Genomic DNA, 10,187 nt, shown 5'->3' with positions numbered 1-10,187 from the left:
TCCTGCCCCCCCGCCCGGCCGCCTCCGCCAATGCCAGGCGGCCCCCGCCCAGCCCCCCTCCCCTCTCCCCTCCCCTCCCCCCGCGCGGAGGCGGGGGGCTGCAGCCCGGCCCCCCCCGGGCCGATGCAAACGAGCCGCCGCAGAGCCAGCGAACCAGCGAGCCAGCTCGGCTCCCACCGCCCGGCCCGGCCCCGGAGCTCGGCCGCCCAGCCCCCCGCCTGGCCCCGGCCAGAGAAAGGCCGACCCCCCCCAGCCCCGCTCAGGAAAGAAAGGCCTTCCCCCGAGGCCCCGGGCGGGCAGCTGCCGCGGCAACCTGCCGGGGCGAGGGGGGCCGGGCGCCCCCCAGCCCTGCTTGTCTGTCTGCGGGTGGGGAGAAGGACCCCGATCGGGCCGCTGAGCCCGGGAGAAGCCCCGCGGCCGCCCTGCCCTGGGGAGCCGCGCTCGGCCCGGGCGGCCCCGGGACCCGAAACGCGCGGCGGCAAAACTTTTGCCCGATTCCGAACTCAACGCTTCCATTAGAAAAGCGGGGTGCTGGAAAGGCATTCTGGGTATTAGCATGCAAATGAGCCGAGCCAGCTTCCAACTTTGCCTGGGATCCCAAAAGCCGAATTTACTGTAACGTTGGAAAGCCACATGGTCCCCGGATCCTCGCTCCCATCTGCGATTGGCCTGCGCCCGCAGGGTGCACGCACCGAGCCGGGGCTCCCCGGGTGGGGCCCCGGAACAAAGGGGGAGCCCTCGGCCGCCGGGGTCCCTGGTCCTCGTGCGCCCGGGGAGCTTCCCCAGGACCTCCAGAGTCTGCCGGACCCAGGGCTCGGAGCTGGAGGGCAATTTAGGAGTTGAGCGCCCATTGTGCGAGCCCAGGCAGCTGGGAGCGGTGGGTGGCGGGGCACCCTCCGAGCCAGGGACAGCTGAGCCCTGGCTGGGGAGCTGGGCACACGGGGGCAGCGCTCCCGCGGACCTGCGCCGCTCGGGGAGGCAGCTCCGCTGTGGTCCAAGTCTACCCCTCTCCTAGGTGCTGAGCATGCGGAGCTGGGGCTGACTCCACTGAAGGCACTTAGCCCGTTCAGTGCCGGGGCCTGATCTGGAACCCACACCTTCCGAAATGAGGGCATTGCCCCAGAGGCAGGACCCGGCCGCCCACCCCTGCCAGCCCCCCGGTCCTCCAGCACCTTCTGCCCGCCAGCCTCCGGCCAATCTAAATGACCGCCTCGTTTGCTTTGCACCTACTACAATAAACATTTACTTAGGGTTCTTAGCTCTGTGCAAGTCTTGTTCCATAGACTGTAAACGCCCTGAGGGCACGTTTGTACCCTTTGTAAACCCTTAGCCCAGGGCCACATACTTAGTGGGCAATGGGGCCATGCTTGTAGACTGCTGGCCTGAGCCAGGTCCTGGCTCCCAGTAGGCGCTCAATAAATGCTCACTGACCTGGAGATCTCCCCGTAGGACAGCCAGTTGGAAGAAGTGGGGAAGGTTACAGAAACAATTTCAAAGGGCCATGAGAGCTATAGGCCAGCATCTGAAGGCTGTTGCTTGGCCAAGAGATTAAGGTGGTTCTGCTTGAGCCTTGAAGGCGGAACTAGGAAGAAAAGCCGATTTTAGTTCGAGTTGAAGAAAAACAAAGGGTCCTGGCTGGTGCCCTTCCCCAGAGGGACTCTTCAAGGTGAGGCTGGGCTGCTCTAGAGGAGATTTTGGTTTGGATTCAAGGGGTGCCACGCTGCCCATGAGGATCCATCCCATTGGGTCACTCTGTGACTTGCCTGGAGCTCCACACATATCTGCTCCACCAGGCAGGCTGGCTCCTGTACTCAAGAAGCATTAGACTTTCCTCAGTTCTGTCCAGCAACTAGACCTGGTCCAGTTGTGATCTTAGGGTAAGAAATTAAAGCAGTTCCAAAGCTTCCAGACACTGAACTTTGTGACTCCACCCTGGCCCTAAAGTGTCTGAGGCAAAAAGTCAATTAGCATTATTAAGTAACAGGATCTCAAGTGTTTAATAATAACAGCTAACATTTATATAAAAAGGCTTACAAAGCCTTTTTCATTGTTATTTGAGCCTCACCACAGCCCTGAGAGGTAGGTGTCATTATTGTGTTCCTCCTACCTTGCCCAAGAAGACCATGCCATCGGAGAAATGATGACATGGCTTGCACTTGACTTTATTTTGAGTGAGGGAGGGCTGTGCAGGTCACCAGCCTCACTTCTCCTCCAGAGCCATCTGAATCCAGTGACCAGATATTCATCAGGATGACTGGAGATGACCCAAGATGAGGCAGTTGGGGTTAAGTGACTTGCCCAAGGTCACACAGCTAGTGAGTTGTCAAGTGTCTGAGGTGAGATCTGAACTCAGGTCCTCCTGACTCCTGCACTGGTGTTTTATCCACTGCACCACCTAGGTGTTATGTATTATAACACCACCCAGGTGTTGTTAGTACCTGAGGAAACTGAGACTGAGAACACAACTAGAAGTATCTGAGGCAGGATTCAAATTCAGAGCTTTAACTCCAAATCTAGTACTCTGTTTCCAATGACCATCTAACTTCCCCCCTAGACATAGAATGAATAGTGAAATCTGAAATAAACATTCCAAGCTGGAAGGGACCCCTAAAGGCTATCTTAATCTCAGGTACCCTAGTGAGGATTCTTTCTACAATAGCCTCAACTAGAGATCATCCAGTCTTTGCTTGAAAACTTCTGGGAATGGGGAACTCAATACCGGTGGCAGTGTGTTCCACTTTTGGACAGTTCTCATTAGCTATTTGTCCTGACATCCAGCCTAATTCTATCTCTGCAACTTTCAAACATTGTTCCTAGTTCTCCTCTCTGGAAACAAGCAGAACAAGTCTAAATTTTTCTTCCATGTTCCATCCCTTCAAAAACTTGAAGACAGTTACCTTGTTTCCCATCTGCCCTCAATTTCTTCAAAAAACAGCCCTCATATGGCATGGACTCAAGATCCCTCATTATCTTAGTTGCCCTCCTCTGGAATCTTTCCATCTTAACAAAGTCCTAAACCACAGTGCATAGAACTGACCACAGTCCTGCAGATGTGGTCTGACCAGAAGAGAATATTAGCCAGGACCATCACCTGCCTCTCATGTAATAGTCCAAAGTTCATATGTGCGTACCAACTAGAAGCAGGTTAAGAATGTTTATACCAGAGATGCAAATATGGTTCAACATTAGGAAAAACAATATATATTTTTTTAAAAATGTGCAAAACTACATAGTTATATCAGTAAAGAGAAAAGCCTTTGACAAAGTGCAACATATGCTAAATATCTTACAAAATATAGAAACATAATATGAAAAACTAGCATTATATGCAGGGAGCACACACTAGAAGCTTTACTAACAAATACAGGGGTAAAGCAATCATACCTTTGTTCTGTTGAAATTCTAGTGAAAGCAACGAAAGCAAAAAATTAGAGAGCTACCCATAGACTAATGGAACACACAACTATCCCTATTGACTTAGGAGTGATTTTTAAAAAAAATCTATTTGAGACAATCACTTCAGTAAGCAGCAAGATATAAAATAAATCCTTGAGCATTTGAAGAATTATTCATGGAAGAGCAGATTTGATTCATTCTTCTTGGCCCCAGAGTGAAAAACTGAGTATAATGGTGGAAACCTAGAAAAGATATTTGGGTGTAGTGTCAGGAAAAACTTCCCAATGATGAGAGTTGTTCTAAAGTGGAATGGGGGGAAGGGGGGGTTAGTTCCTCAGCAGTAAAGGTCCTCAGGGGAAGGCTGGATAAACACTTGTTGGGGATGATGTGGAAAAGATTCAGGTATAAATTGGACATTGCAAGCTGGAAAGGACCCTTGAGTTCACCTTAAACCCCTATAAGTGAATTTTCTTCTACAATATCCTTAACAGAGAGTTGTCTGGTCTTTTCTTGAAGACTTCTAATGATGTAGAACCCACGATTTCCTATGGCAGTGTGTTCCACTTTTGAATAGCTCTACTCATTAGCAATTAAACTATGACCCCTGAGCTCTCCCTTCAGCTCAGAAAGTTTGTGGGATTTTTTTTTCAAGGTCACACAGCTAGTAAGTAAGGGAGCTGGTTCTCTCACCCATGTCTGCAGATGCCAAGTCAAATTCTTTCCCCTATTACCATATAGCAGAGTCCTTAGAAATACCATTAATACTTTTTCTGGGAGCAGGGTATAAAGGACTCTTTTTTCAGATCACTTGATTTTTAACTTTTCCCCTGGAATCTTGGGAATTTTCCCTGGAATCATAGGCAATTGTCCAACAGAGTGTTTTTCTTTTCTAGGCAGAACCCAGAAGAGTGAGGGAAGTATTTCTATATCCACTCAAGATGTTGGAAAATGTTTTTTTTTTAATTTTTTTAAATGGGTTGAACATGGACATGGGGTGTGACCCACCTGGGTTCAAATCCTGCCTTGGAAACTGACTAGCTCTGTGACCCCATGTTGTCATTTATCACCTTGCATCTTCAATTTCCTTTTCTGTAAGAGAGGAAAATAGTAATTCTAATACAACCTCCTAAGGTTGTAGTGAAGATCAAATGTGATAATGTATGTCAAGTGCTCGGCATACTTTAAAGACTAGACCAAGTTCAGATGAATCTTATTCACATATAAGAAATATATTAAAATATAGACAATATGTATTATATCTCATGGAGGACATGTTTTATATTGATACATTACTTGAAATTACTAATATTGCTGGTATTCAAATTATTACATTACTTTCCTAATGGACACAGCCATTTATTGAATGAATGAATGGTGGTGTTGTTCAGTCATGTCCGACTCTATGACCCCATTTGGGCTTTTCTTGGCAGAGATACAGGGGTGGTTTGCCACTTCCTTCTCCAGCTCATTTTATAGATGAGGAAGCTGAGGCAAACAGGGTTACGTGAGTTGGTCAAGGTCACACAGTTAGTAAATGTCTGAGGCCAGATTTGAGTTCAGCAATATGAGTCTTCCTGACTCAAGGGCTGGCTCTGTCCATTGAAACATCTAGCTGCTTTGAATGAATGGTAAGTCAAAGTGAGTGCCCAAATATAGAAGGTTGAACATGTGGTAGTGACTGACTCCTCACTGAAAGCTTTGAAGTGGGGGCAGAATGATCATTGAGTGGACATTAGGCTTCAGCTATAGATTGAACAAGATGACTGTTGCCTTCCCTTCCAACAGTAAGATTCCATGATTTTATGACTTAATGAGTGAATTCTAAATGCCTTCTGTTTACAAGCTGGGGGTGTATACCCTGCATCTTATCTATTTTCAGTGTTATAGTGGAAGGAACATGGGATTTTGAGTTGGAGGAACTCAGTCCTTACTATGTCTATGACCTTGAAGAATCCACTTGACTTCTCTGGGTGGGAAGAGGTTTGCTCTGTAAATTGAAGGGGGTGGGTCAAACGAAATGGCCCCTAAGGGCCCTCCCAACTCTAATTCTCGTGATCCTGTAAGTCTGTGATCTGACCCTGAATACCCTTTTCCTGGGACCTTGGCCTCTTATCTGCTGTGTTTCCCATCTGCATTATCATATGTAAGGAAGGGTGCCCTTTGGTCACTGCTATACAACAATTTTGGTATTGGCTGAGTTAAATACTGGATGTCTCTTGTGGGCTCAGAGATTTGATTCCTAGCCTCAACCTTAAATTAGTCATTTAGCCTCTCTGAGCCTCAGTTTCCTTATCTATAAAATGGGGATCCTGATATTTAGGTAGCACCCCCTCCAAGCTCAGTCTCCCAACTCCTGCTGGTACTGACAGATCGGGTCCCCAGAGAGTGACAGATTACCGCTCTGATAAGGATTCTATGGATAACACTGAGGGGTTTGGTTTCTAACTCTATGGCTTCCAAACCCCCTACTGATATACTATTCCCCATTAGTAATCAGAATCAGTTGAGTTCCATCTGTTACAACTTTTATACATTAACTGAGAAGATATAACAAGAATCATAATTTTAAAATACACACACATACGCACACACACCCAGCCCATGGGCACACTTTTGCCTTGCACGTATGAGGTCACTGGGGAGAGAACTCAAATTTAAAGTACAATTATGCAATGCATCTGTATGGCCAAGGGACTGCCTCCCAACTGCCTCCTGGTGACCTGGAGGTCCTTTTCTCCCTTTGTGCAGACCTCATGAAGTTGCTCTTCTGAGATCTGTCAATGCCTTTCTAAAGTCCATCATGAGGAGTTGCAACCCCTGAAGCCATTTCCATTCTTGGGATCTTTCCACATTGTCTGTAGACACTTCCTCTGTTGTTGAGTATTGCTGGTGGGGCCCCTCGTGACTTTTCTGACCTTTTAAAGGTCCTGAGAGAACAGGTCCAACCATTCAGAAGAGCAATTTGGAACTAAGCCTAAAGAAATATAAAACTATGCATACCCTTTGACGCAGCAGCACCACTATTAATTCTGTATCCCAAAGAGATCAAAGAAAGGGAAAAGGACTTATGAACAAAAGTGTTTATAGCACCTCTTTTTGGGATGGCAAGGAATTAAAAATTGAGGGGATGCCCATCAGTTGGGGAATCGTGGTATACGATTGTGATGGAATACTATTGTGCTATAAGAAATAAAGAGAAGGATGCTTTCAGAAAAACCTGTTGAAGACTTACATAAACTGATGCAATGTGAAGTGAGTAGAACCAGGAGAATATTGTATCTAGTAATTGCAACATTGCATCATGATCAACTGTGAATGACTTCGCTATTCTCAGCAATACAATGATCCAAGATAGTTCCAAAGGACCAGTGAAGAAAAATGCATCTGAGAACTGATGGCCTCTGAGTACAGACTGAAGTATAATTTTTTTCACTTTCTTTACGTTTCTTCCCTTTTATTGTTGATTTAGTTTTTTTGTTGCTAGTTTTTTGCAATATGACTAATATGGAAATATGTTTTGCATGACTTCACACGTGTAATTGATATATTACTTTCCTTCTCAAGGGGAAGGGGGATAGGAGAGCATTTGGACCTCAAAATTTAATTAATGTTTAAAATAATTTTTAGAAATTAAGTTTACAAAGTTCCAAGTTTCTGATAGATTCAGGTCCATAAGATAAAGGAAGAACTTGAAATAGAAGCTCCATGTGCTTATGAACCCTTGGTGGTCAGGTGGGAGATAGGTTCAGTTCTGGCTTCATTTGCTGCCGGGAAAGAAAAGAGAGAAACATGGCCAGTTGTTCCTTTTCCATTCAAACCCAGTTCATCTCAACACCTCCTGAGTTAGCTGTTGTTCCTCACAGACAATTAGGAGACTTCATCAGCATTACATTCAACAAAACCGAATATAATCGTGGGGTGGAGGTGGGTGGGTTTAAATGGACCTTTAATAAAATAGAGGACTTCTAAGCATGTCTGATAAAAAGATGAGAGCTACATAAAAACTTTGAAGTGCAAACAGAAGTTAAGAGAAACATTAAAAAGGCAAACATGAACAACCATAAAGGACTACACAAGGATAAAATGCTCCCATTCTAATATGGAGAGATGATAAAAAGTCTTCCCTCCCAACTTTATCATTATCAGGGGAACCTAATTAGACAAGTCTCATGTGGTTCTGCTACATCTTGATCTTCAGGGAAAAAGAGAAAGGAAAAATAGGCCAGGTGGGAAGGGAAAGGAAGATTAGGGGAAATTATCTCACATAATCAAGGTATGAAAGTAGACAAAAGAGAAAGGGAATGGGGGAGGGGCTGCTGACACAAACTTCATTCTCATTTGAAGTGATCAAAGTGGGGAAGAATGTACCTATACATCCATAGGTAAAGAAATACATTTCACTTAACAGGAAAATAGGCAGGAGAGGGGAGAAGAGAGAATGGGGAATTAGAGGGAGGATAGATTAAGAGTAAGAGTAGCCTTAAGCAAGGCAAACTCTAAGGATATACAAAAATATTTATGGATCTTCTTTAGGTGTCAAAGATTTAGAATTTGAAGGGCCTATCAATTGGAGAATGACTGAACAAGTTATAGTATGTGCAGGTAATGGAATGCTAATATGCTGTAAGAAATGATGAAGTAGAGAGAGGGGAGCCAAGAGGGCAGAGTAGAGAAGCATTCAGAAACAGTTTTCCAGCCCAAGACAATTTAGGAGTTTGGCAGGAGTGGTCTTTCTCACCTGAATGATGGTGGACCCAGGGAGCACATACCAAGACTTGGAGGCAGCTGTGTTGGTGATGGTAGAAGTTTCTGGAGCTCTCAGACCACTGACTGTGGGATGGGGGCCTGACAATTGGTCAGAAGGAGATTGCAGGGGATCCTTTGCTGGCATTAGCTTCAGGACTCTGTTGCATTGCCCATACAAAATTCAGGGTTGCAAGCCCAGAGCCAGAAGAAGCAATAACACTTGCAGCCTCAGGGGATCAGGGGCCTCAGTTCCAGTGAGGAGATGAGCGCTTGTGGTCAGTCATGGGAGAATAGAGACCCTGGTCTCAATTCCACGAAAGAGGAGATCACTAGCAATTGCAATGGCAGGGTCCCTGGATTGGGGTCACAGTTCCAGAGCCAGGAAGAGTGCTAAAGCTGGTGGCTACAGGGAAACATAGTCCCTTCCTGGTTAAAGACCACAGCACAGGCCAGGAGAGCAGTGACTACACTTCTCCATAGATCATACCACTTTGAAAGCACAGAAAAATTACAGACACCCTAGAGCTAGCTCTGAAAACAGCAGCAAGAAAGGCCTAAGCTCAGAACAGTGTCCCCTTCACCCCAGGAGCAGAGGCCAACTTTAACATCAAGTTAATAGAATGGAAAGATAAGCAAAGAACAACACACACACACACAAAACAAAAAACTGAACCTGACCATAGAAAGTTACTATGGTGACAGAAAAATCAGAACACAAATCAAAATGAGACAACACAATCAAAACTACTGCACCCAAAGACTCAAATAAAAAGATATATTGGTCACAAGTCCAAAAAGAATTCCTGGAAGAACTCAAAAAGGATTTTAAAAATCAAATAAGAGAGGTAGACGAAAAACTAGAGAAACAAATGGGAATGATGCAGGTAAATTATGAAAAGAAAGTCAACAATAAAAGAGGCATGAAAAAAGTATTGAGTCACCAAGAAACAATAAAACATAATCAAAAGAATGAAAAAATAGAAGAAAAAAGTGAAATATCTCATTGGAAAAACAACTAATCGAGAAAATAGATTGAATTATTGGACTATCTGAAAGCCATGATCTAAAAAAGAGTCAAGATATCTTTCAACAGATTACCAAGAAAAACTGTTGTGATATCCTTGAACTAGAGGGTCAAGTAGAAATTGAAAGAATCCATCAATCACCTCCTGAAAGAGATCCCAAAATGAAAACTCCAAGGAATACGACAGCCAAATTCCAGAGCTCCCAGGTCAAGGAGAAAATATTGCAAGCAGCCAGAATGAAACTATTCAAATATTGTGGAACCAGCCAGGATAACACCAGATTTAGCAGTTTCCACTTTAAAGTATGGAAGAGCTTGGGATAAGATATTCCAGAAAGCAAAGGAGCTAGGATTATGGCCAAGAATTGATCCCCTGAGGCTGTAAGTGTTATTGCTCCTTCTGGCCTCAGGGCTTGCAACCCTGAACTTTGTGTATGGGCAATGCAGCAGGGTCCTGAAGCTAATGCCAGCAAAGGATCCCCTGCAATCTCCTTCTGACCAATTGTCAGGCCCCCACCCCCACCCCATCCCACAGTCAGTGGGCTGAGAGTTCCAGAAACTTCTGCCATCACCAACACAGCTGCCCCCAAGTAAAACTGAATATAATCCTTCAGAGAGGAGGGAGGGAACTGAGTATAATCTAGAAAAACTGAGTATAATCCTTGGGAGGAGGGGGAGAGGAGAATGGATATTTAATAAAATTGAAGATTTTCAAGCATTCCTGAGGAAAATACCAGAGCTGAATAGAAAACTTGACATTCAGAGAGAAGACTCAAGGAAAGCATAAAAAGGTAGACAAAAAGAGATATCATAAGGGATTCAATAAAGTTGAACTATTTACTGTATGGGAAGAGAATCATTGTAGCCCCTAAAAACTTTATCATTATTAGGGCAATTAGAAGAAGGGAGCAAGTATAAGTTGATTACGATGGGATGATATTTTAAAAAACTAAAAGGGTGAGAAAGAAGAACGTACTGAAAGAAAGGGGAAGGTAAAGGAGAATGGGGTAAAATATCTCAC

Source organism: Notamacropus eugenii, chromosome 4, assembly GCF_028372415.1.
Source record: "Notamacropus eugenii isolate mMacEug1 chromosome 4, mMacEug1.pri_v2, whole genome shotgun sequence".
Taxonomy (NCBI): Eukaryota; Metazoa; Chordata; class Mammalia; order Diprotodontia; family Macropodidae; genus Notamacropus; species Notamacropus eugenii.
Note: the sequence above shows the minus strand (reverse complement) of the source record.